The sequence below is a fragment of the Dermacentor variabilis genome, chromosome 3 (genome assembly GCF_050947875.1).
Source record: "Dermacentor variabilis isolate Ectoservices chromosome 3, ASM5094787v1, whole genome shotgun sequence".
Classification (NCBI taxonomy): domain Eukaryota; kingdom Metazoa; phylum Arthropoda; class Arachnida; order Ixodida; family Ixodidae; genus Dermacentor; species Dermacentor variabilis.
In genome coordinates, this window is record NC_134570.1 from 204145702 (window position 1) to 204171304 (window position 25603).

The 25603-nt window shown below is 48.1% G+C and overlaps 1 non-coding gene across 1 annotated transcript; it reads left to right on the top strand.

Moving 5' to 3' along the window:
• Positions 1-800: 800 nt before the first annotated feature.
• TRNAM-CAU (transfer RNA methionine (anticodon CAU)) lies at positions 801-873 on the top strand. Its single transcript has one exon. It is a non-coding gene; the product is annotated as a tRNA-Met (tRNA).
• The last annotated feature ends 24730 nt before the right edge of the window (positions 874-25603 follow it).

Here is a 25603-nt window from a genome sequence, read left to right on the forward strand (position 1 = left end):
CGCTTTGCCCGATTTTGTTGTATCGTCGCACGCAATCAAACCGATGGCACTAAAGGGCTATCTGCGTGAAGTTTCCATGGCGATACGTCTTCTAAACGCTCGTTTTTCGAAAGGCTACTTGGTTGCAGTGTCACTAAAACAATTGTATAAGGATCTTGTGTGTTTGTACCTACACCAGTGTATCGTTCTATCTATTACTTAGGGCCTGAACGAGATGTTTTCAAACGAGTAAATAATATGCCTGTACGAACTAACGCAAAATCATTCTTTTTCAAACTGCATACCGGCACACTGCCTGTTAAGCCGTGGCTAAGAAGTAAGGGCTTGTTTGTCCAATGTTCAGACAACTGTCCTATATGTAACAAGGAAGAAACTGTCGAACATATTTTTCTTCACTGTCACGGTGCCCGCTTTCTTTGGGGCATCCTGCAAAGAACATTAAAAAAGGAGCTTCCTATCAATGCGTTTTTGCCATGTGCTGAACCTGACGGTGTGCCGGTAGACATGTTGATGCTATTGTGCATGCAAAGCGTGTGGCGAACTCCTATGGCTGTACGAAATGCTGATGTTCATGCGAGGTCAGCAATGTATTATTTTATTGAGAATGTTAATTATACAAGCGAAGTGTTGAAACTGCTAAGTGATCCACCAATTTGGCTTTCGGTGCTGGACAGTTTGGCTTCGATGAAGCCATTTTAACATGACACGTCAGTCTTACTAACGGCTAGACGTTTTAACACTCGTTTGTATTTGACAATATTTGTATGTACTTGGCAAGCCGCTAATAAAGAAAAATGAAAGCCTCGGTAGCGCAGTACGCAGCGCGTCAGTCTCATAATCTGAAGGTCGTGAGTTCGATCCTCACTCCGGGCAAAGGCGGCGCTCTATTTTTGCTCCCTGACGCGATGGTGCACTCATATTTAGGCATTATACTGAAAGTACATTCCAATCTTATGCGGCGTAACTGCTCCACACTATTTCACTTTTTCAACTCCGTCTAAAATAGCCGTAAGGAGATTGGACACGTCTTGTCGTGCACCCTGTCTGCCTCGGTAGCGCAGTGGCAATTCTACTTCCGGCTACCGGTCGGTGCGGACGCAGAATGACTTGCTCCGGTGGGGCGGTGTTTGCGGCTCAGCTGAGCCGCAGAAACAGGTTTATTGCCGATAAAGACAAGGAATACCAAGTTGTTTTGCCGCAATTGCTTACAGGACCCTGCGTTTTGAATACTGTGTTCCTTCACGGGGCCGTGACGGCAAGGCCATTTCGCGCCGAAGATTTCCGGGACATGCTGGCTCGTCCGGGACTACTGCCCGAGGTTGTCACCTTGGGGGCGTTCCAGATGAACCACGTTTGGGCGGTTACGTTCAGGAACTCGGAGTCTACGAAAAAAAATGTTGGCGTGCGGCGAAGCTGAGGTAAAAGAAAGAAGGTACCTAGTGTTGGACCCGGCTAACCAGGAGATACGCGTGAAGGTTTTCGGGCTCCTTCACCATGTCCCAGACGAAGACGTCCGCGCGGCACTCGTAGCATATGGAAAAGCCGGTGACGTGACAAGGCAACGCTGGCGTGTGCAAGCCACCACGGACAAAGGTTCGACAACGCGCACCGTAACCTTGAAGCTGAAAGCGGGCGTGACCATTGAGGATCTGCCACATCAGTTTCGAGTAGCCGGTATGATGGCACTTCTCGTGGCCTCTGGAAAGGCTCTCTTATGCTTGAGGTGCAACCGCACGGGACATATCAGGAGGGAGTGTCGCGTACCGCGCTGCTCTATTTGCCGGCGCTTTGGCCATGACGAGAGCCAGTGTGTGCGGAAGTATGCGAACATCGCAGGCCCCGCAAAGTCTGACGAGGTATTACAAGAGCACGTCATGGATGCCGCTGATGCCGAGGAAGCGGCTGGTGGGTCCGACGTTACGCAAGGCTCAAAGGCAAAGGTCCTCGCTACGCCTGACGGAGCCAGCAGCACTGTCAAGCAGGGAAAGGACGATAAAGTGCAAAGAACAGAGGCGGACGCGGAAACGTCTGCCAAGGACGCAGTGACTAAGGTCTTCACAAAGGACAGCAGCAAAGACAAAAAGAAGACAGAAGCGGAGAAGGCAACCCCTATGGACACCAGTGGCCCAAGCGGTACGGCGCCGAAGAGGTCCCTTGAGAAGAGCAATGACGGCGAACGAGGGAAAATCAAAGCGGCTCAAAGCGAGCCGCCTTTGAAGACAACCAATGCCCGGCGACCGACTTTGAAGCCGACGCCGAATGTGCCGTCCAATAGGAAACCGTCGGCGTCAACGCTGACATAGCATGAGCGTGCCTACAGATATTTTCCGTTTTCCTTTTACCTTTATTTTTGGGGGGTGCTGGGGAACGGTGGGGTAGCGGGTGACTGCAACAAGACGCCAGTTTCGCGATGGAAATTCATAGATATGGCATCCAACAACGACAATCCACAGGATGGTTTTCGCTGTGCTATGCCGGTAAAGGTGAGTGTGCAGCGAGTTAGGTGCAGTGAATGTAGGTCCTGACCGGTCTTTTTCCTCCTTCATAACATAATGAATTCCACCAATGTCGCGTTACGTGTTGGATGTATAAATGTAAAGGGCCTTGGTTCTAAACGCAAACAGTACCAGCTAAGCAGGCTGTTCATGGAAACCGATCTTGACATTATCGCAGTGCAAGAAACTAAAATCGAAAGTGAAGAAGGAACGGAACGTATGGTAGCAGCTTTTCGGCCACGGTATTATGTGTGTGTGTCACATTGCGTAGGGAAGTCTGGTGGGTGCGGCTTCTTTGTTCGCAGTTCTCTGGACCTAAGTATTGAAAGCGTGGCTTGTGATGTTAATGGCCCACAAATAGTGTGCGACTTTGTTATTGCAGCAGTGAAGTGGCGAGCGATATGTGTGTACGCACCTAACACGGAATGTGAGCGCAAGGTTTTCTTTCAATGCCTTAAAAGCCGATTTAATTCTGAAACCAACATATTATTGATGGGGGATTTCAACTGTGTGTGTTACGCTGAGGACAGAGTGCTAAGCCCGCCGGTTCACGATGCAAGTGCGCAATTTATAACCGAAATTGTTGGCGAAGTGAATATGGTAGATGTGGGCCATGTCATGCGAAATGGTACGAATACAAGGTTCACGCATTTTCAAGGTGTCAGCCACGCACGATTAGACCGAGTGTATATGTCTGCTGATTTGATTCCAATGTGTAGCAACTATGAGGTAAAATCTGTGTCATATGGTGACCACTGTTTAGCTATGTTTGTGTTGGGCCCTAGAAAACCAAAATTTAATTGGGCGTTGTGGAAATTAAACTCTAAACTACTAGATGATGATGTCTTCCTTCAGAAAATTAAAGATCATATTCAGAACCTATTAATAAAGGACCATCAAAGTATTGCAGAAGCATGGGAATGTTTCAAGCAGGAAACGAAGTTAATGGCAATGGAAAGATCATGTACTTTACGACGGGAGGAAAAAAGAAAAGAAAAAAAGTTGCAGTGTCAACTTAACTTCTACTTAACAATGGAAGGTGTTTGTCCAGGTAGCTTTGCGAAGGGAATAAAAGAAGTAAAATCTCAATTAGAAAGCGGCGATCAAGAGAAATATCGAGGTGCGGTTATACGTGCGCGCGCAGGAAGATTATGGTGCAGTGAAGTACCGACCAAAAGAGCTCTGTCGGACGAAAAGGGCTACGCTCCACGAAAGGAGATAAGGGCCATCGCATATGGAAACGCAATTGTACATGAAAACCAACTTATCCAGCGGGCTTTTTATGACTATTACAGCGAGTTGTAAGGCAGTAAACGCGAGCACTCGTAAGGTTTCAATAGTGAATTTTTAACGCTTCTTCCATAGTTGGATGAGGACGCAAGGCTGAACATTGTGCAGCCAATTACTATCGCAGAAATAGAACAAGCAATATATGAGTTAGCTGTAGGTAAAGCGCCAGGGCCTGGCGGATTAAGCGCCGCTTTTTATAAGGCTTTTAAAAAGGAAATGGCAATAATTTTTATATCAGTTAATTCATGAGGCATATGAGAAACAAGTTCTACCACCTTCGTTTCGTGAGAGCCAAGTGGTATTAATACCAAAGCGTCAAGACCCTCAAACTCTACTCTCGGTGCGGGCATATCGTCCCATTAGCCTTACAAATACAGACTACAAGATATACACGAAAGTTCTCGGGAGGCGACTACAGTCGGTCATACAGAAGTTAATTGGACCACACCAAACGTGTGGAATAAAAGGACGGTTCATTATGACAAACATTCATGTGGTACGGACGGTCCTTGAGTGTTGTGACGTCTTTTCAGAGAAGGTGGCAATATTACAGTTGGACCTGGAAAAGCCATTCAATAGGGTGGCGCATAAAATCCTTTTTCTTATACTTGAACATGTGAACCTTGGATGTATGTTACTAGAAGGTGTTAAAATGTGTTATGATCAAATAGTTTCTAAGAATATCATTATTAATACATTATCAGAAAATATACAACTCAAATCTTCTTTTAGACAAGGTTGCTGTTTGTCACCTTTGCGTTTTGCATTATATTTAGAGCCATATTGTTTAAAGGTACTTTTGTGTAGTGAAATCGCAGGTTATCGGATAGGCACGAGGGAAATAAAGATACTAACATACGCAGATGACGTGGCAGTGTTCTCCCGGGATAAAGAAAGCGTTAATAAAGCGGTTGATGGGGCCCTAAGTTTTTGTAAATTGTCAGGAAGGGTCATTAATTGGGGAAAATTAGTTGGCATATTGTATGGGGTTTGGGAACATTTTCCCACTGAAATGGAAAGTGTACAGTGGAGGACTACCCCTATGAGGTACCTCGGTGTACCGCTACAGCATTTTCCGGACAACTGAAAAGAGCAATGCACAGAAGTGAAGGAAAAATCAAAACAATTTGGTGGGAGGGACCTTTCCATGTTCGCGAGAGCAACCGTATGCAACCTCTTTCTCGTCGCCAAGATTTGGTTCGTGTTACAGGCCATACGCGCATCAAGAACGAGCATACAAAAACTGCACCGGGAATTTGCCGTATTTATCTGGGGATCTGTGTGGGAACGTACCAGCCGCACCAATTTGTTCACATCGGTTAAACGAGGCGGCCTGGGCCTAGCTCACTTGTTCTTGAAGCAAGTTGTTTCACGTTTTATGTTCTTGCGTGATCAACAAAATGAATTTTTATTAACTCTGTTTCAGGAACGTCTGAGTGACGCTTTACCAAATTATATTGTGTCAACACGACTAGTGAGAACAACTATCAAGGGCTTTCTGCGTGAAGTTGTACGGGCGTACCAATTCTTGTGCACGCGTTTTTCTTTAGAGTATTTAAGCAGTGTTAAGCGAAATAATCTCTACAAAGATGACGTCGACACATTGCTCCCTACACCTATCTATAGGGCCAAGTTTTGTATAGAAAATGGAGGAAATTGGGTTAAAAAGGGTAAAGCGGATGCCAGTGCGCTCGTCAGCCAAGTCCTTTTTCTTTCAACTTCACAGCGAAACGTTACCGGTTAAGCCATGGCTCGAACAAAAAGGCTTGTTTGTAGCATGGTCAGTCAACTGTTTAATATGCGGAAAACCAGAAACAATAGAGCACATGTTCCTGGATCGGCCAGACGCAGTATTCTTGTGGGACATTTTGCAACGAACTTTAAAAAAAGGAGCTACCGGTGACGCCGTACGGAATCCGCTTTCTCCCTACATCAAATGACGGCGGAGTCCCTCATAATATTGTCACGAGAGGAAAAGCCAGTCAGTCAGTTCTAAGCGAACAGCCGTTTACAGTTCGTGTTTGCAGCAGCTACCACGCACACTTCTTCTTCCTCGACCTCTAGCGTAACTAGTGCGTGCCATTACCCCTCCCTCCAAAAATAAAGAAGAAATAAATAAATAAAGTTGGGGAGATGTTAAATGCCACAAGGAAAAATAAAAGAAATGAGAAAGACAACGGACGAGACGACAGGGGCCGCATCACAAAGTTTGTGGATGAGAGTCAGCGCGAAAGGTAAGGCTTCATCCTGGTAACATGAACAATGTCAGAGGAACGTGGTCTACGGGAGTGGTGCGAAGTGTCGGCTGGAATAACTTCGTAGTTGACAGGACTTAGACGACGCAAAACTAGGTAGGGTCCAAAGTATCGGCGCAATAATTTTTCTGACCGGCCTCGTTGACGTATAGGGGTCCAAACCCATACAAGATCTCCCGGGTTGTATGCGACGTCTCGATGGCATATGTTGTATCGACGAGCATCTTGACTTTGTCGGGATAGAATTCGTTGCCGCGCAAGGTGCCGCGCCGCTTCGGCACGCTGAACAAAGGCGTCTGTATAGGTTGTGGTAGGTTGAGACGAAGTTGGTAGGAGCATCACGTCGAGCATAGTGGTGACGTCGCGTCCGTAGACCAGACGAAAAGGAGGAAACCCGGTGGTTTCTTGTAAGGCAGTGTTGTACGCGAATGTCACATACGGGAGCAGTTCGTCCCAATTTTTATGATCCGTGGCAACATACATGGAAAGCATATCCGCAATCGTTTTGTTGAGACGCTCTGTTAAACCGTTAGTCTGCGGGTGATACGCAGTTGCCGTACGGTGCGTTGTTCCGCTCAGCTGCAGAATGTCTAGGACCAACTGGGCAGTGAAGGCCGTACCACGGTCTGTGATGACGACAGCGGGAGCACCATGTCGAAGGACGATATTTTTGATAAAGAAGTTAGCAACATGTGAAGCAGTAGCTCGCTGAACGGCTTGTGTTTCGCAGTATCGAGTGAGGTAATCGGTGGCGACGACGATCCAGCGGTTATCAGCCGAAGACTTGGGAAATGGGCCAAGTAAATCCATCCCGACTTGTTCAAAAGGTGAGCAAGGAGGTCGGACAGACTGAAGCAGACCGGCTGGTTTTAGTGGTGGAACTTTGCGGCGCTGGCAATCTCGACAACTTCTGACGTACTGCTTCACGGTTTTTGTGAGTTTTCGCCAATAGTACTTCTGCTTGATCCTCGCGAGAGTACGCGTGAAACCAAGATGCCCGGGCGTTGGTTCGTCATGGCATGCACGTAGAACGTCGTCGCGGAGAGTAGCGGGAACAACGAGCAGGAAAACGGCTGCCGTAGGGTGAAAGTTCCGCTTGTATAGGATGTCGCCACGTAGGCAGAAAGAGGACAAGTGGCGCGCGAACAGCCGTGGGGGTTGTGGGCAGCGTCCTTCAAGGTATTCAATCAAGGGCTGGAGCTCGGAATCTTGGCGTTGCTGTTGAGCAAGGTTTAAAGACGGAAGAGTGCAAAGAAAACCAGAATCGTCGTCAGTATCTAGTGGTGCGGGTTCGACGGGGGCGCGGGAGAGACAGTCGGCGTCAGTGTGTTTCTGGCCAGACTTATAGACGATGGTCACATCAAATTCCTGTAACCGAAGGCTCCATCTTGCGAGACGGCCTGAAGGATCTTTGAGATTCGCCAGCCAGCAGAGAGAGTGGTGGTCGCTGACGACACGGAAGGGGCGTCCGTACAGGTATGGGCGGAACTTCTGGATAGCCCATATGACTGTCAGACATTCTTTTTCAGTTGCTGAGTAGTTTTTTTCAGCAGCGGACAAGGTTCGGCTGGCATACGCAATAACGCGCTCAACACCAGCTTGAAACTGAACGAGTGTCGCTCCGATACCAACGTTACTAGCATCAGTATGCACTTCTGTGTCAGCCTCGGTGTCAAAGTGACCAAGGATCGGTGGTGTCTGTAGACGTCGCTGAAGGTCGTGGAAGGCGTCGGATTGTGCTGGGCCCCAAACAAATGTGACGTCGCTCTTGATGAGTCGTTGCAAAGGTTCGGCAATTTCACAAAAATTGGGTACAAAACGGCGGTAATACGCGCAAAGCCCTAAAAATCGGCGGACATCGTGTTTTGTCTTCGGTATCGGGAACAGAGCAACTGCCAGGGCTTTGTCAGGGTCAGGGCGCACACCGGTGCTGCTGACAATATGACCTAGAAATTTGAGCTCCTCGTAGCCAAAGTGACATTTTTCGGGCTTCAGGGAGAGGCCGGCGGTGCGGATAGCTTGAAGAACCGCCTCAAGCCGCTGGATGTGTTGTTCAAACGTGGTGGAAAAAACAACTACATCGTCTAAGTAGACTAAACACGAGTTCCACTTGAGGTCAGATAAAACTGTGTCCATCATGCGTTGAAATGTGGCCGGAGCGGAACACAATCCAAAAGGGAGGACCTTAAATTGATAGAGACCGTCGGGTGTTATAAACGCCGTTTTTTCCTGGTGCCGTTCGTCAACTTCAATTTGCCAGTACCCACTACGTAGATCCATTGAAGAAAAGTAACGGGCATGTCGCAGGCGATCCAAGGAGTCGTCAATTCGAGGAAGTGGGTAAACGTCTTTTTTCGTGACCTTGTTCAGTTTGCGATAATCGACACAGAATCTTAGTGAACCGTCTTTCTTTTTAACTAATACAACAGGTGAAGCCCAAGGACTTGTCGATGGTTGAATGACATCGTCGAGCATTTGTTTCACTTGATGACGAATAGCATCCTGTTCTCTTTGCGACACGCGATAAGCGTGTTGGCGAACAGGTTGGACGGTCGGTTCAGTGATGATTCTGTGTTTGATTAAAGAAGTCTGTTTGACCTTCGACGTGGTGGCGAAACAGTCGCTAAATGACGATAGCAGAGTAAGGAGCCTCTCCTTCTCGTCTTGGTCGAGCTGTGGGTTGACGTTGATGTGACTGGTCAAGTCCACATCGCTGGGTTCCGGAATCGAGATTGTCGTTACCGAAGCACAGGCGTTGGACTCGGCCACCGTTTCAAAGTAGGCCATGGTGGTATGCCTCGCAAAGTGTTTGTAGTCGCCACTGAAGTTCGTAACTAGAATCGTGGTTTGCCTATGTTGGAGCTCTACGAGACCTCGTGCGACGCCGACTTCGCGATCCAGCAATATGGTGAGGTTACCTTCGGCGATGCCTATTCCTAGTTGTTCTTGAGGGCATTCAACGAGGACGAAGATGCTACTTCGAGGCGGTAACGTCACGCAGTCATCGACCACGCGTAAAGCCGCGCGGTGATGTTCATCCGCCACATTCGAATCCGAAGAAACATAGTTAGAAAAAGTCACGAACAAGTCACGAAGGTTAATGATCGCCCCATATTCCTGGAGAAAATCCATGCCCAGTATAACTAGCCGAGAACACTTGGGCAGCACAAGGAAAGACGCTACGAAAGTCGAAGTAGAAATTGCAAGTCTGGCGGTGCATCGTCCAATGGGTGACACGAGGTGTCCTCCGGCCGTAATCAGATGTGGGCCGTCCCACGCTGTCAGCACCTTGCGTAGCCGAGTCGCCAGTGAGGCACTCATAACCGAGTAGTCAGCTCCCGTATTTACAAGTGCAGTTACTGGATAACCGTCGATTGAAGCAGTAATAGCAGCAGAAGTTTTTTTTTGCAGTTGCGAATGAAGGCGTCAGTGGTACGTCGCGAGGGGATGGCGTCGGCGGAGGATATTTGACGGTTCGCATGACAGCGGCCTCACCCCCGGAGGTCGCCGTTTTCAGTTTCCCCGGCGCGGGCTTCCACCGTTGACTCCAGCGGAATCAAAGGCGGGTCGAGCACGGTTCGGTGACGCGTACCGACGAGGTGAAGGCGACCGTGACTGTCTTCGCTGTTGGGTAGGAGGAAGCCGGTTACTTTCTAAGTATTTCTCGATTTCGTGCGGGCGTTCGCCATAGCGCGGGCAACGGGCGTCCGGATGGTATCCCCGCAGACCAATCCGTCGGTACTGGCAATCGCGATACATGTGACCAGCCTCCCCGCAGTGATAGCACAACGGACTGTTGTCGGGGGCGCGCCATACTGTAGATTTGCGCGGACCAGGATGAAAGGGTGCTGGCGGATTCGTGCGGTGGATTGGACTTTGGGAGCGTCGAGAAATCCCAGCAGGCGGCTGCGACAAACGGCCCGTCGACGGCGCGCAAGCCCGAAGAGCATCCGCGTACGAGAACGTGGGAGGTTCGGGTCGTGTTGGTGGCGAGGGATGAACCACTTTGCCGATTTCTTCTCGAATGACATCCGCAAGAACCGCGGCACTAGGAGGTGTCGAAGCCGATGCATAGGACTTCTGCAGTTCTTCTCGAACAATTTGTCGTATTAGCTAGCTCGGTAAGTGACTCCCTGTCATCATTTGCAGGTACGAGAGAGCATGCAGCAGTCATGGTGGTCTGGCGTTCATACTGCGAGAGCCGCTGCCGAAGCATACGTTCCATGACTGTTGCCTCACGAACGAACTGAGAGACTGTTGTAGGAGGATTACGCACGAGGCCCGCGAAAAGCTGTTCCTTTACGCCTCGCATTAACAGACGCACCTTCTTGTCTTCTGGCATTAGTGGGTGCGCCCGACGGAACAATCGCGTCATGTCTTCGACGAACATGGCGACGGTTTCGTTTGGCATTTGGAACCTCGAAGACAGTGCCTGTTCGGCTCTTTCTTTCCTTTCGGGAGTGCAGAAGGCTTCGCATAGCAGTCGGTAAAACTCCTGCCAGCTGGTAAATGAGGCTTCGTGGTTCTCGTACCATACTCTCGCCGCGTCTAAAAGGGAAAAGTAGACGTTCTTCAACTTACGGCGATCGTCCCAGTCGTTAAAGGCGGCGACCCGGTCGAAATGGTCCAACCAGTCTTCAACGTCCTCAAAGGCGTCGCCATGGAACGGGTTAGGCGTGCGAGGCGCGTTGAGAATGCATGGTACGGGAGCATTTGGGATCACCTCGGTTTGGCTTGCGGTAGTTGTTGACATCTTCCTCACGGAGCTTGCCAGGGGACTGTATTGCGGTGGAAGACCTTGGAGGCGACGGCTGCTTCGATAGATTTCTGCCGTCCCCGAGGTACTGGCGTCGGTAGCTTCTGGTTCAGGACCCGTAGGCATACGATGGATGCGTACCCAGCACTTCCACCAGTTTGTCATGAGAGGAAAAGCCAGTCAGTCAGTTCTAAGCGAACAGCCGTTTACAGTTCGTGTTTGCAGCAGCTACCACGCACACTTCTTCTTCCTCGACCTCTAGCGTAACTAGTGCGTGCCAATATGTTCATGTTATTGTGTCTACACAGTCTATGGAAAACACGAATGGCGATACGTCATGAGCATATTAAGGTTCAGTCTTCAAGGGAAAACTTTATTGTGAGCATGGTCCTCGTGCGGGAAGTGTACACGGCATGAAACGAGGACAATGAGTGGATTTCAGTATTAGATGAACTGGCATCTATGAAGTGCTTTTAAATACCTCGCGTCAGCCTCAGAGTAGCAGGCGCTCTTAATTTTTTTCTCGCAGTGTTTTGTTCATATTTGTATGTATTGCAAACCGGAAGTAAAAAAAAAGAAAAGCCTCGGTAACACTGTAGGCAGCGCGTCAGTCTCATAACCTGAAGGTCTTGAGTTCTATCCTCACTCGTGGCAAAGGCGGCGATCTATTTTTGCTCCCTGACGCGATGGTGCACTCATATTTAGGCATTATACTGAAAGTATATTCCAATCTTATGCGGTGTCACTGCTACACACTATTTTACTTTCTCAACTCCGTCTAAAATAGCAGTAAGGAGATTGGACACGTCGTGTGGTGCGTACTGTCTGCCTCGGTAGCATTCTACTTTCTGCCACCGAGCGTGACGGACGGCGAATCATGAGCTCCAGCGGAGCGGCGATTGCGGCCTTCGGCGGCCGGGGAAACAGGCCTGAAGAAGTTCAAGATAGCGAGTATCAGATTATTTTGCCAACTCTGCCCACCAGACGTGTTGTTTTGAACACGGTTTTTTTGCACGGAGACCCACGAGTGCGACCGTTTAGAGTCGAAGATTTCCGAGACGCGCTGACCAAGACCGGTACGCTCCCTGAAGTGGTGGCTTTGGGGGCGTACCAAATCAACCACGTCTGGGCGGTGACTTTAGGCAGCACGAAAGCAACGAAGCGGCTTCTCGCCTTCAAGGAGCTGAACGTCAAGGGGCGCCAGTGCTTTGTCCTGGACCCAGAATACCAACAGGTGAAGCTTCGACTCCACTGGATGCTTCATGGCGTGGCCGACGACGACATTCAAGCGGCGCTTGCGGCGTTTGGGAAGGTCACTGAAGTGACCCGTGAGCGCTGGCCTGTTCAAGGCGTCCTCGAAAAGGGTTCAACCACGAGAACCGTGCTCCTAGAGATGAAGCCTGGTATGAAGCTCGAGGACCTGCCGCATCAGATGAGAGTTGCAGGAGAGCTGGCCCTCGTAGTCGTGCCTGGACGGCCTATGCAGTGCTTGCGCTGCCGCGGCACGGGCCACATAGGCCGAGAATGCAAGATACCAAGGTGTTCGAAATGTAGACGTTTTGGCAACGGTGAGGAGGAATTCGTACGTACGTACGCAGTGGCTACGGGAACTGCGTCGGTGGTAGATTCGGCGGACCACATCATGGACGTTGACGAAGCGGAAGCAGCTGCAAAAGGAGCCGGGGAATGCGAGAAGCCTGCAGCGACTGCAAAGTCTTCGGTGACTGAGGGAGAAGGAAAAGAAACTAGTACCAAAGAAAGCAAAGAAACGGCAACGATACGCCGCGAAGGAAAATAAGACGGAAGGGCGACTGGTGCAGAGGGAGCACCAGAGCCGGACGTAGCTGAACCAGGGAACTGCCAGGAGCCCCTCGACAAGAGCGGCGGCCGAGCGTTGAGTGTCACCGGCACAGCGAAACGCACGCACACCGAACGCGGCAACGAAAAGGACCAGGCGGCGGCCACTAGCAGCGAGGAGCCACCGACGAAAACGACACAAGGGAGACGACCACTCTTCAAAACAAAGCCAAATGTAAGGTTGGAAAGTCGCCGAAAGGCAGGCCTTGCAGCAAGACCGACCTGACCAAACAGGTGACCCCGGTACCAACAAAAGCGTCTAGCGACGTACTGGACGCGAAGGGTAAGCACCATGCTCTCGGCCTCTTATCACCGCAGCAAAATGGCTTCTGTACTCACGCTTAAAGTTGCCAGTCTAAATTTGCGAGGCCTAGCCACAAAGAAAAAGCAGAGTCATGTGTTGCGCCTTCTAACTGACCAAGATATCGATATGCTTGGTCTACAAGAATCAAAGGTTGAAGGGGAAGCAGAGACTGAGAGCATGATGCAGCGCTTCACGTCTAGGTTTTACGCCGTTGTCAGTCATGCAATTGGTACTTCTGCCGGGTGTGTCATGTTTGTCAAAAAACTGCCTGGTCTAGTTATTCAGTCGCATGTTTCACTTCGTTCAGGACGAGGAGTTGTCTGTGGTTTCGTTTTTAGTGCTACTGAATGGCGCGCTGTCTGTATATATGCACCCACCACAGTTGACGAGAGGACTGTCTTTTTTTAATTTATTAAGCAACACCTGAACACGGAAAGGCAGCTCATTCTGTTGGGTGACTTCAATTGTGTTTTGGGCGCCGATGACAAAACTAGTGAGCGTACTTTCAGGGATAGTAGTACTGCCGTTATTTTTCGATTAATTGATGAATTTGCTTTAGAGGACGTGGGAGAATGCCTGGTGAGCAGGTGTCCAGTTAAGTACACACATTTCCAAGGTACCAGCCACGCCCGACTCGACAGGATTTACGTGTCTGCATGTTTGTTCCCAAAGTGTCATGGCTATGACGTAGTGCCCGTGCCCTTCTCGGATCACTGCATGGTTCAATGTTTCATTGGTGCAAAAGAAGCGAAGCAGCTGCTTTCAGTGGGATCTTTGGAAGTTAAACAACAAACTGCTCAATGATCAAGAATTCGCTAAGGGAGCGGAGGAAGAAATCAGTAAAGCCACAGGAGGGGGAATAAATGAATTGGGCCAGGATTGGAAACTGTGCGAGCAGCAGATCAAAATAAAAGGAATTGAAAGGGCGAGCTGCTTACGGTACCAAGAAAAACTAAATGAAACGCAGTTAAGGTCTATGCTAGAAAAATTATTAGCTCTGGAGTGCAAGGCACCGGGATTATACATGGACGACGTTAGGAAAATAAAACAAAAACTAGAAATGAATGAAGAAGAACGCTATCGTGGAGCGCTTGTGCGCGCGAAAGCTGAACATCTAGCTCTGGCGGAGACGCCCACAAAACGGTCGCTAGGGATGGAAAAAGCGCACGCAAGAAGGAACCATGTCACTGAGGTACAATGGGTGGGTCACACCGCAACAGATAATAGAGAAATCGGGCAAGCTTTCTTTGAGTATTACCAGGCATTATTCGATTTGCGTTATGTCCAACTGGACCGGTTTAAAGAATCGTATCTGCGGGCGATGCCACGACTAGACGAGGAACGAAAAGCAAGACTGGAAACGGCCATTAGCGAGCGAGAAGTAAAGCGTGCAATAGATAATTTAAACCCTGGTAAATCGCCTGGGCCAGATGGCTTGAGTGCAGCGTTCTACAAAACTTTCAAGCAACAACTAGCTCCATTGCTGACTGCGGTATTCAATGAGGCATATGAAATAAATGTTTTACCTGTGTCGTTTGGAACGTCACCCCCCCCCCCCATACTGTACTTATTCCGAAAACTGACAAAGCAGATAAACTTAAGCAAGTATCATCATACAGACCTATCGCGCTGACAAACGTAGACTATAAAATCTATATGAAGGTTCTTGCCAGCAGATTACAGAGTATTATAGGCGAAATAGTTGGCCCTCATCAAACGTGTGAGATCAAAGGCCGTTCCATCGTTTACAACATTCACAAGGCGAGGTGTGTACTTGAATGCTGTGATGCCACATATGCACGTGTCGCACTACTACAATTAGATTTGGAAAAGGCCTTTGATTGTGTGCCACATTGTATTTTGTTTTGCATCCTAGACTACATCAATATAGGTTCGGTCATCCGGGAGGGAGTGAGCTTAGCGTACCGTAACTGCACTACGAGGCTACTTGTTAATAAGTTGCTGGGGGCCCCCATAAACGTACGACGTTCGGTGCGCCAAGGTTGCCCCCTCAGCCCTCTGTTGTTTGATATATATATTGAAGCACTGTGTCTGAACATATTACAAAGCGATGAAATTCATAGATTTAGACTACAAGCAACCGAAGTGAAATTGCTTGCGTATGCAGACGATGTTGCAGTTCTTTGCAGGGACAAGGAAAGTGTTAGTAAAACAGTTGAAAGAGTGCAGTGCTTCAGTGAGGTAACCGGAAGTTGGGTGAATTGGGATAAGTGCCTGGGATTTTGGCACGGAGAATGGCCTTCAACCCCAGACACTTTTGCCAACGTGGCTTGGGTGACAACGGCTCCGAAGTACTTGGGGGTGCCGCTGCAATTTTATAGAGACACTGATCCGTACTGGCGACCGCAGCTGCAAGAGACGCGAGAAAAAGCCGACAGATGGACAAGCGCTCATCTATCTGTCTTCGCAAGAGCTACGGTGTGCAATCTTTTTTTTATTAGTAAGTTGTGGTATGGGGGGGGGGGGGGGGTGCAATGCAAGTGCTACATTGTTCCCGAGTAAACGTGCACAAGCTGCACCGCGTATTTGCTGTCTTTGTTTGGGCGTCCACATGGGAGAGGGGCAGCCGCACGAACTTGTTTCGGCAGGTGAAGGCCGGTGGTTTAGGACTGGGACATTTGTTTGAACGACAGATTGTAAACAGGTTTTTATTTTTCCGTGATGTTAGAGAACCATTCCTGCGCACCGTGTGTCAGCAAAGACTCGGGGAAGTTTTGCCTGAGTATGTTGTTACAACGCAATGTATTTCAAGAAGTGTTAGTGGTTTCTTTAGAGAAATTGTTCAAAGTGTCAAATTTCTAAGCGTACGTTTTTCGATGCGCTATTTGAGTAGCGTTAAAAGGAAAACATTGTACAGGGATGTTTGTGACGCGCTGTTTCCAGTGCCCTTGTACAGGACCATACACTCTGGAGGCCCAGGTGGCAATGTTTTAAAATGAGATAAAAAAAAATGCACGTGACGCCGGGAGCCAAATCTTTCTTTTTCTAGTTACACACTGGAACTTTAACTGTTAAGTCCTTTCTAGAGGAAAGGGGTTTATTTCTACCGTGGGGTTCCCACTGCCTTATATGCAAGCAACTTGAGACAACAGACCACGTTTTTCTTCATTGCTGTCAAGGGGTATTTTTATGGGACGTGCTACAAAGAACCATTAAAAAAGAATTACCGCTAGACTCTCACGGCATCAGGTACTTGCCAACCGATAATGAGGATGACGTCCCTTTTGACCAGACTAAGCTGATGGGTCTCCACAGTATATGGCGCTCCCGAATGGCTGGCTATTTTTGTGATCCGGACGCGCGACCCACACGCATCTATTTTCGCGAAGGCGTACACAGATTCCTGGAGACCTTGAAAGCGCAAACAGATGTTCCTGAGTGGCTGTGAAGGCTGGAGCCTTTGGTAGAGCTCCGGGAATCTTAAAGATGACAACGCCAGGCCTCAGTGGCAGTTAGGCCACTTGTGCCTTCTGGCGCACTATATATTTCGTGTACTTTTGTCGTATACTCTGTCGAAGACCGGCAATAAAAAAAAGGCTGCCTCGGTAGCGCAGTAGGCAGCGCCTCAATCTCATAATCTGAAGGTCGTGAGTTCGATCCTCACTCGCGACAAAGGCGGCGCTCTATTTTTGCTCCCTGATGCGATGGTGCATTCATATTTAGACATTATACTGAAAGTATATTCCAATCTTATGCGGTGTAACTACTCCACACTATTTTACTTTCTCAACTCAGTCTAAAATAGCAGTAAGGAGATTGGACACGTCTTGTCGTGGACCCTGTCTGCCTCGGTAGCGCAGTAGGATTCCACTTCCTGCCACCACAGTGAACGGTCGTGCAAGCATGTGTTCCCTTGGAGCGGTTACAGCGGCCAATGGCCGCAGAACTAGGTCTTCTGACAAGCAGGCTGAAGATTACCAGGTTGTTTTGCCGCATCTGCCCACAGGTGATTCCGTTTTGAATACGGTTTTTTTGCATGGTTGCCTAAAGGAAAGGCCGTATCGTTGTGAGCGTTTCCGCGACGCACCCACCGTGGTTGCGCAGCGGCTATGGTGTTGGGCTGCTGAACACGAGGTCACGGGATCGAATCCCGGCCATGGCCGCCGCATTTCGATGGGGGCGAAATGCAAAAACACCCGTGTGCTTAGATTTAGGTGCACGTTAAAGAACCCTAGGGGGTCAAATTTTCTGGAGTCCTCCACTACGGCGTGCCTCATAATCAGAAAGTGGTTTTGGCACGTAAAACCCCAAATATTATTATTATTATTCCGCGACGCACTCGACCGTCTTTCACTGCTGCCGGAGGTGGTTGCCCTCGGGGCATACCAAATGAATCACCTGTGGGCCGTGACGTTCAAGGACGAGGAAGAAGATACTGGCTGCAGTCACCTTCAATGTGAAGAATGAGCGCTGCATGGTTATAGACCTCTGCGACAGAGGAGTACGCCTGAAGCTCTACTGGCTACTCCATGGTGTGCCGGACGACGATGTGCGAACGGCTCTGGCGCTCTTCGGAAAGGTGACTGAAATCACAAGAAAGAAATGAAAGGTGAAAGGCTGCATTGATAAAGGATCAACAACGCGCTCCGCAACACTAAAACTGAGAGTGGGCGTCACCATCGAAGATTTGCCACATCAACTGCGTGTTGCTGAAGATGTCGCACTCGTCCACGTTCCAGGCAGAGCTCCGCTCTGCCTCCGGTGCCGCGGCATCGGCCACATATTTCGGGAGTGCCTTGTTCCACGTTGCGGGCTCTGTCGTCGCTATGGCCACGACGAGACCCAGTGCGTGCTCTCTTACGCCAGCGTAGCAGGCCCACCCCGGAGAGATTTGGTTTCCGAGCACATCATGGACGCAGTTGATGCTGAAGAAGCTACTAAAGAACATGGCGAGGAAGGGAAGACTGAGGCAGCAGTGCCTCTGCACACCCCAGGTGGAGACGCCAACGAGCCGACTAGGGAGGATGACCCTGGGCCTATCGCTACCGTAGCGAGCCTGGACACACCGAAAGAAGACGCAAACAACACCCAAGACAACAGCAGCGATTCTTTTCCGGAAAACACGAAAGCCACACAGGAAATTTCCACAGATGGCGACATGGGAGCGTCTGGCAGCGGACCTGCAAAGAGAACCCGAGAGGAAACTGGAGACACCTCTGCAAGAAGTGATGGAACAAGCACCGGAGAACTTCCCACAAAGGCTGCAACGTCCAGACGGCAGCCTTTCAAGCCAACGCCAAACCTTGCGCCGGCCCGACGGACTATTTCAAAACTGCCGCCTTCTTAGCGGCCACTTTTTCCTTTTTTGTTCCCTTGTACAACCCCGCTCAGTCAGCAGAGTACTTGTTCGCGTTAATACCCTGGAAGGGCCACATATATGGAAGCCTTGTCGGCCCATGCCCCTGTTTGACGTAAAAATGTGAGTACAATATTGGCAATAATCCCAACTTGATATGGCAGTAAACTTTAAAAATGCCTTGCGCATCGCAACATTTCATTCAGGAGGCCTTTCTGCACGAAGACGGCAATATCAACTAAGTCGCATTTTCTTAGAAAGTGATATAGACTTGTTAGCGGTCCAAGAGACCAAAATCGAGAGTGAAGAACTTACTGATAAAATGGTTGAAGTCTTCCGTAGCAGATATAATGTATACGTGAGTCATGCAGTCGGTTGGTCCGGTGGTTGTGCTATCTTTATTCGAAAAAGCATTGGGGTTATTGAATCTGTGTCTAGTAGTGAAAATGGCCGGCTAGTATTTTGTGATTTTGTTTTTGCTGAAATTGCCTGGCGTGCTGTTCGTGTCTATGCACCAAATAGAATCAATGAGCGGCAAGATTTATTTCATACGGCGCGACCTTGTCTAGAAAGCGAAAGGAGTGTATTATTTCTTGGCGACTTCAATTGCGTATGTCGACCTGAAGATCGATCTAGTACCAGAAATCATAGAGATAAATGTGCAGAAGTATTATGCGTAATGATTGAGTACAATCAACTCGAAGATATTTGCTTAGTGTTGACGCATGAAGACCAAGCAAAATACACTCACTGTCAGAATATGTCTCATGCTAGATTGGAACGAATTTATGTGCCTGCTGAATTTGTACCTTTGTGTTCCCAGTACCACATGCAGCATGTGAGCTTTAGTGATCACTGCTTAGTCATGATTACTTTAGGTGCAAAGAAAAAAGTGTCAAAGTTCAACTGGGAGTTGTGGAAATTCAACAACAAATTACTACAGGATAAAATTTTTGTTGCTAAGATAAAGGAATATATAAACAGTATGCAGCTGAATTAAACATGTAATTTTATACCGGTGTGGGAACAGTTCAAGATCGACTTCAAAATCGCCGCTTTGGAAAGAGCAAGTATTTTAAGGCAGAAAGAAAAAGAGCAAGAAAAGAAGCTGCATATTGCGTTAGATTACATGGTCAGCGCAGACAATGCTAAGCCCGGGTTGTTCTCGAAAGAAATAAAAGAAGTAAATGCGAAGCTTGAGATCATAGAAACAAAACTATCGCGGCGCAATGATAAGGGCGCTGTGCGAGTGGGTATGGTTGGGTGAGACGCCCACAAAGCGCGCGCTCAGCGATGAGAAGAGACATGCAGTATCGAAGGAAAATAGTGAAATCAGTTTTCAAAATAACGTTACTCGAAAGAGTGAAATGATAGAGCGTGCCTTTGTTGAATATTACAGAAAACTTTTTAGTCATAAAGCATGCGATACCGAGAGGTTTAGAAGTGTTTTTCTGTCGCTCATGCCTAGTCTTGATGACGAGACAAAACAGTCACTTGAAAGGCCATTAACAGTCGCAGAAGTTGAGCAGGCCAAAGACGATCTCAGCCCTGGTAAATCACCTGGCCCAGATGGTCTCGGGGCAGCTGTATACAAGTTCTTCAAAAGTGAAATGGCACAATTTCTACACCGAGTTATTGAAGAGTGTTATGAAAAGAAACTAACACCACCGTCCTTTCGAACATCCCACGTCATACTCATTCCGAAAACTAATGACCCGGTCAAACTGCTTTCAGTAGAAACATACCGACCGATAAGTTTAACGAATACTGATTACAAGGTTCTCATGAAAATTTTGTCCCGCCGTTTTCAAAGTGTTGTAAGTCCCTTGTAGGTCCGCATCACACATGCGGAATTAAAGGAAGATCTATTCTTACAAATATCTATGTAGCAAGAACTGTTCTTGAATGTTGCGGTGCCATGCGGGATCGGGTTGCTATGCTTCAACTAGATTTGAATAAGGCATTTGACAGAATCGTGCACGAAATATTGTTCCTTATACTGAACCACGTCAATGTAGGATCTTTAGTTCTAGAGGGCGTGAAAATGGTGTATGACAAATGTACAGTGAAACTTGTGATTAATAAGAAACTGAGTGAAAGTATTTGCTTTGAAACTTCTGTAAAACAAGGCTATTGTTTATCATCCCTCCTTTTTGATCTTTACCTCAAACCCTTTTGTTTAAAAGTACTTTCAAATCCGATTATTCGCGGCTACACTTTTTGCAATACTAAAGCTAAGGTCCCTGCTTACGCTGACGATATAGCAGCCTTTTGCGAAGATGAAAGAAGCGTGCGTGAAGTCGTACGAGAGGCTAAGGATTTTTGTACAGCAACAGGAAGCGTGATTAGTTGGTCAAAATGTTTTGGCTTCTGGCATGGCAACTCGGAACACGCTCCAGACACGTTGTGCAGCATACAATGGAACACCACTCCGGATAGCTATTCGAGAGTTCCACTAAAACACTATAAGGACAGCAAGGACTATTGGGCAGATGAAGCAGGAAGAGTTAGGTTACAAACAGAAAAATGGGGGGGGACATCATTTTTCAATGTTTTCAAGAGCAGCTGTTTGTAATGTGTTTCTAATTGCTAAGTTGTAGTATGTGCTGCAGGTGATAGGAATTACTAGAGTTTCTGTACAAAAACTGCATAGGGTCTTTGATGTTTTTATCTGGGGCTCCACGGTGGGAGCGCATGAGCCGTTGCAACCTTTTTCATAAAGTTAGAAACGGGGGCTTGGGACTATCACATTTATTTTTCAAGCAGATAGTGACGAGGTTTTCTTTCTTGCGTGAACAGGCTGAAGTTTTTCTTCGAACTGTAATCCAAGTGTTTTTACAGGATTCCTTGCCAGACAACGTAATATCAACATATTGTTTGAGGCCAGCAGTCTTATCGGGCTACCTACGAGAAGTTGTATCTTCGGTGCAGATTCTTAGGGCAAGATTCTCCAATGAGTACCTAACGAGTGTGACACGTAAGCGTGTATACAAAGACCTGCTTGATGTTTTTTTGCCGATTCCTGTGTACCGTGGGTTGTACCAGCTGAGCCCTGAGCGAGACGTCCTCAAGCGTATTAAGCGAATGCCGGTGAAGCCTTCAATGAAACCTTTCTTTTTCCAACTGCATACCGGCACACTACCCGTGAAGCCATGGTTACACAGCAAAGGCCTTTTTGTTCTATGGTCTGACAATTACTCGATTTGTAGAAAACCGGAAACAATTGAACATGTTTTTCTTGACTGCCATGACGCGATAATCCTATGGGATGTACTTCAAAGCACTTTAAAGAAAGACTTGCCTTTGAGCCCTTTCGGAATTCGGTACTTACCTTCTGCTGAAGCAGAAGCAGTACCCAGTGATATATTCATGGTCATGTGCATGCACAGCATCCGGCGAACAAGAATGGACGTCAGACATGCGCATTTGTATCCCCAATCGGCAAGACACTATTTCGTCGAAGCTGTCATTTATATTAGAGCTGTTTATAAGGCACTAAATGTTCCTCCGGAGTGGATTACTGTTTTTGATGAATTAGGCAAAATTAAGCCATCCTAAAACATACAAACTAGCCTAATGGCTAGGGATTTGATGTATTTCCGTTTGCTATTAGGTTTGTACAATGTTCATCACAAGGTAATAAAGAAAAAAAAACCCTCGGTAACGCAGTAGGCAGCGCGTCAGTCTCATAATCTGAAGGTCGTGAGTGCGATCCTAACTCGGGGCAAAGGCTGCACTTTATTTTTGCTACCTGACGCAATGGTGCACTCATATTTAGGCATTATACTGAAAGTATTTTCCAATCTTATGCGGTGTAACTGCTCCACACTATTTTACTTTCTCAACTCCGTCTAAAATAGCAGTAAGGAGATTGGACACGTCTTGTCGTGCGCACTGTCTGCCTCGGTAGTGCAGTGATTCCACTTCCGGGCACCGTAGCGTACGGTCGTGTAATGTCGAGCTCCCTTGGAGCGGCGAATGCGGCCCAGCAGGGCCGCGGTAACAGGACAGATGCACAGGATTCTACGGACTATGACGTTATTTTGCCACAACTGCCATCAGGTTCGTCTGTTTTAAATACTGTTTTTCTTCACCGCAGCGTTAAAGCCAGGCCGTTTCGAGCTGAGGACTTCCGAGATACATTGGATCGTCTGGAACTGCTCCCCTAGGTAGTTGCCTTGGGGGCGTTTCAGATGAACCAAGTGTGGGCGGTGACCTTCAAAAGCGCGGAAGGAATGAAGAAGTTGCTCGCCGTAACTGATGTGACTGTGAAGAATCACCGCTGCCTCGTGATAGATCCGAGCACCCATACTGTCCGCCTAAGGCTCTATTGGCTACTTTACCACATACAAGATGAAGACGTGCGCGCTGCTCTTGCACCGTACGTAAAAGTGACGGCCGTTTGCAGAGAGCAATGGCGTGTACCAGGACACGGCGATAAGGGCTCCTCGACACCGACGGTTAATCTGCAGCTGAAGGGTGGTGTGACTTTGGACGACCTGCCACACCAGCTACGAGTGTCTGGCATTACGGCCCTTGTGGTGGTACCGGGGAGACCGCCGCTTTGCCTGCGGTGTCAGCGAACAGGGCACATTCGCCGAGACTGCCGCGTCCCATAGTGCAAGCTCTGTCGGCGATTCGGACATGACGATAGCCAGTGCGCTAAAACCTACTCAAGCGTAGCAAGCCAAAGGAGCCGGGAGGACCCCACCGAGCACGTCATGGATGAGGCGGACGCGGCGGAGGCTACGGGAATCAAGGACAGGCAACCTACGTCGGCAACTGTTGAAACGTCCGAGAAGGAAATTGTGAAAATTGTTGGAAGCGACAACAGTGACGTGGCACCTGTACGACGGTTTACCGCTACGCCAACGTGCGCCATCAAAGACGTCTCTGACACCACTCAAGCCTCGCCGAGTAGCGACCAAGAAGACGTGGACGTCGCGAGCAGCTTGTCTGCGAAACGCCCACACACGCAAGTTTCCGAAGGTGACGAAGTGGGCAGCGGGAAGGCACAGGAGCCGCCCAGGAAAGAAAGTTCGTACCGCCGTCCTTCTTTCGAACCAAGGCCTCACATTCCGCCGTATTCCAGTCCGACGGTACCGAAGGCGCCCCCGTAATAACGAGGGCGTCGCCCAGCAATGCCTGTATGCGAGGTGAGTGACGGGCTGCAGAGTACAATTGTAGAGTTCGGTCGCTTTTGCCTAGGAAAGAATTGTGCGCGTTCCGAGAAATGGCAGGATGTATGGGTTCGCTCGAACTAGTATGCTTGTTTTTCTTCTTCTAAAAAAGGAAATGGCTTCAAAATCTGGAATAGCGCTACGCATTGGTACGCTCAATGTCCGAGGCCTGGGCGCGAAAAGGCGGCAGTACCAGGTCAGCCGGTTATTGCAAGAAAATGATTTAGGCATAGTCGCTCTACAGGAAACAAAAATTGAAAGTGAAGAGCGCACCGACCGAATGGTTCAAACATTTAGAGCGCGGTACAGTGCGTGCGTTTCCCATGCTGTCGCCAGTTCCGGTGGCTGTGTTTTGTTGTTGCGGAAATCTTTAGAAATTGTTTCGCGATCTGTACTTGTTTGTGATGAAGGTCGAATGATTGTGTGCGACTTTTCGCTCTGGGATTCGGAGTGGCGGGTAATTTGCATATACGTCCCAAATAATTAAAGAGAACGCCGTGACTTTTTTGGAAAACTTGAAGTCTATTTCAAATCTGAGCGCTATATTATCTTGCTGGGAGACTTCAATTGTTTGTTTTTCTGACGACCGGAATAACAACTTGCTTGTACGCGATCAAAGTGCAGGTTTCTTGCTCACAGCAACCCGAGAGCGTGAACTAGAAAATGTTGGTGCGGTGTTTTTCAGTGGAAAGCATACTGTGTTTCGCATTTCCAACGGGGCAGTCACGCGAGATTAGATCGAGCTTATATATCAGCGAGACTGGTTCCGTTGTGTAGAAGCTATGACGCGAGGAACGTATCCTTCAGCGACCACAGTCTTGTAATGTTCTCGCTCGGCAAGAGAAAAGAAAACCGCCCTTTTAATTGGTACTTATGGAAATTCAACGTCAAACTTCAGGACGACGCAACCTTTCTCGCGTTTATAAAAGAACGTATACGAGAGATGCTTGCCAGTGAATCCGCGGGGTTTATAGCGTTGTGGTAAGAGTTTAAACAGGAATTTAAAATAACAGCCATTGAAAGAGCCTCTATGTTACGCTACAATGAAAAAAAAGAAAAGAAAATGAATTACGAAAGAAGCTTAACGTATTGTTGTCGATAAAATGCACACAGCCAGAAGAGTTGTCAACAGAGATAAGGAATATAAAAAATGAGCTTGAAATCATTGATGTCAAGAGATATAGGGGGTCAGTGATACGTGCGCGCTCAGAGCATTTGTGGCTCGGGGAAATGCCCACAAGATGCGCTTTGAGCGAAGAGAAAAGATACGCATCGCAAAATGAAATAAAAGAAATTGAATACGGCAACGTGCGTAGTAGCGATAGTAATACAATACAGCGTGCCTTCTTCGAACACTACAGAGAGTTGTTAAGCTGCAAAGGAGCAGTAGAAGCTGGCTTTGATAGCGAATACTTGCCTTTAATGCCGAGGCTAGATGATGACGTCAAGACAGTCCTCGAGGAATCGATTACGTTGAATGAGATCGAAACCGCAATTCAGGAACTCAAACCTGGAAAGGCGCGCGTACCTGATGGCCTAGGCGCAGCTTTCTACAAGGCATTTAAGCATGAACTAGCAGCCATTTTACACAGTGTTCTAGCCGAGGCTTATAAAGTAAAATACATGCCGCCTTCTTTCCGAAAAAACCATATAGTGCTGATCCCGAAATGCGATGACCCTGTAAAGCTGCTCTCAGTACGGTCGTATCGCCCCATAACTTTATCCAATTTAGATTATAAGATATTCATGAAGGTGTTAGCAAGAAGGTTGCAATCAGTGATGACATCAATAGTAGGCCCACACCAAACTTGTGGCATAAGAGGCCGGTCGATACTTAATAACATACATGTGGCAAGAAGTATTCTGGAGTGTTGCGATGCCTGGGAAGGAATAGTTGCTATGATGCAACTAGACATGGAGAAGGCCTTCTACCGTGTTGTGCAGTGTGCTCTTTTCTATTCTAGAGCACGTGAATGTTGGAAACATTATATTAGAAGGCTTAAAACTGTCTTACGAAGGGTGTAGCACAAACTTACTAGTGAATAAACAACTCTCTGGTAATATTAACGTATGTAGAAGCATAAAACAAGGATGCCCAGCTTCGTCACTTCTCTTCGCAATTTACTTGGAGCCTTCTTGCTTAAAAGTT